This window comes from Chanos chanos, chromosome 7, assembly GCF_902362185.1.
Source record: "Chanos chanos chromosome 7, fChaCha1.1, whole genome shotgun sequence".
Classification (NCBI taxonomy): Eukaryota; Metazoa; Chordata; class Actinopteri; order Gonorynchiformes; family Chanidae; genus Chanos; species Chanos chanos.
Window position 1 is genome coordinate 8950164 of NC_044501.1, and position 2500 is coordinate 8952663.

General features: G+C 46.6%; 1 protein-coding gene across 1 annotated transcript in view; it reads left to right on the plus strand.

Moving 5' to 3' along the window:
- grin2bb (glutamate receptor, ionotropic, N-methyl D-aspartate 2B, genome duplicate b) overlaps positions 1-2500 on the plus strand; it is a 48736-nt gene that overhangs the window by 30011 nt on the left and 16225 nt on the right.

The following is a 2500-nucleotide window of genomic DNA, read 5'->3' on the forward strand; positions in this document are numbered from 1 at the left end:
GGTATAGACCAGTGTCCTGACAGAGGTTTCCTTTATATCAAACTACCCATGTCAAAAGCACAGGAACATGTGACTCAAGGTTGTTTGAGGACAGCCTATCACCTTAACATTTGGAGACAGTCAATGACAGGTTCCAGGGGATTTTATGTGTTTATTTTATTTTATTTTTTTTATGTAATTGGAGAGCTAGAGTTTGAATGGCTTCGGTGACTTCGATGCTACAGAAGCTCTTCAGAAGTCTGCAGTTTGAGTTTTGCTGATTGGTTAGTGGTATGTCTTTGGAGCCAGCGCACAGTTTAGCCTGGATTGCCTCCACAAGCTCAGTGTGAATTGGTGGTATGGAGGGAGAGAGAGGGAGAGATCTTTGGGATACTGTTGGGAAGTGTGATTTGGAGCTTTTCTAGGTCTCTGTAATATGATGGGAGAGAACAGTGTGTAATGGACATGTGCCCGTATATAGACTTGTCTGTCAGCATAGGAAAAGATTTATGCGCCTGTCCTAACATGTCCCTACTTGTGGGTCTACAAGAGAGAATGATGGAAGCGAAGGTGTGTGGGAGAGAGAGTGAGAGAGAGAGAGAGAGAGAGAGAGAGAGAAAGAGAGAGACAGAGAGAGAGGTTTGGAGAGTGAGAGAGAGGTTTGGAGAGTGAGAGAGAGAGAGAGAGACAGAGAGAGAGAGAGACAGAGAGAGAGGTTTGGAGAGTGAGAGAGAGAGAGAGAAAGAGAGAGACAGAGAGAGAGGTTTGGAGAGTGAGCAAGTGAGAGAGAGAGAGAGAGAAAGAGAGAGAGAGAGAGAGAGAAAGAGAAAGAAAGAGAGAGAGAGAGCAGGGGGTATTGAGGGACAGTGGGACAGATGGAGGAGAGCGGGGGTAACAGTCTGGGTACAGAAGAGTTTTTCTCTCTCTTTCTCTCTCTCTCTGCCCCTCTCTCTCTCTCTCTCTCTCTCTCTCTCTCACTCGCTCACTCTCCAAACCTCTCTCTCTGTCTCTCTCTCTCTCTCTCTCTCTCGGGTGAGATTACTGTTCCCATGGCAACGCAGCAGATTGCTTGGAAATCACTGTGGTTGTGGGTACCATGGTAACGCATTTCATATGCCGGTGAGTCTCTCTCCCGCTCTTCAGCTTCAGTCAGAGACTTCTATTTACTCTCTCTCTCTCTCTCTCTCTCTCTCCCCCTCTCTCTCTCAGACACACACACACACACACACACACATACACACAGGAGCTGGTTCTCACTCAGTTGTGTGTTGTGTGTTAGTGTTACTGTGTTATAAAGTTGAAATAATGGATATTGAGTACTCTGTAGCTGGTTCTCGTTGGCGTGCCAAAAGCCCAGTAGTCAGAGCTGTCGTGATGTTCGCTGCCTCCTGTCTCAGCGACTGTGTCAAAGGACCGCAACGTTACCGCCACTGTGCTATAAACGCATGAGCCACTTAATGAATTGGGAAAGCTCTGCATTTAGCCTCTGTTCTTCTGTCTCAGATAACAGTTTACTTAGGTGCTTTTCATAATGTTTTATCCTTAAAACACATAGCTCAGCTATAACACATAATTTATAGTATTTTCAGAATTTTACATGGATTTTCTACTCTCTCTCTCTCTCTCTCTCTTTCTCTCTCTCTCTTTCTCTCTCTCTCTCTCTCTCTCTCCCTCTCTCTCTCTCTCTCTCTCTCTCTCTCTCTCTCTCTCTCTCTCTCTCTCTCTCTCTCTCTCCCTACCTTTTTTTTCTCTCTGTTCGCTCTATTCCCTCTCATTTGGGGCAAGCAGATATTTATTTCTTGCGTGGTGGTGGTGGTGAGTCGTTTTCTGAGGCAGGGGGTTGCCATGGAGACGGCAGCCCACGGAAACGGCAGCTGAGGGGCGAGGAGGAGACGAGGGTGCTGAACAGATGATTTGACTTTGGCTGGCACCAACACAAAAACTTGTTGACACACATACATGGAGTGATACTTATGTGACCATGCAAACCTGTCTCTGTTCACATCACACACGATGGAACACTGCGTCGGTCCAACACATGTCCACACACACGCATGAGCGCGCGCACTCTCACACGCACGCACACACACACACACACACACACAAATACGCCTGCATACGTACACACCTAACTTACACACATCACTCATATGTGCACAGGAGCACGCATGCGGTCATGCACGTATAACACACGCACGCACACATAATACACGCATGCACACATAATACATGCATGCACACACATATTCACGCACATAACACGCTCACATAAAACCACACTTGTACACCCACTCATGCACATATCACCAACACATACATCAGAGCATAAACACATGGACATGCACACACACGCACGCACACACACACGCACACACATACAAATACACATTCAGACACGTGCATACGTGTATATATACATGTATAAGCGGGTCACACATACTCAATACACATGTGTACACATGCACATGGACATGCATGCCCACATAATGCTTGCACACACATACCCCACACACACACACAC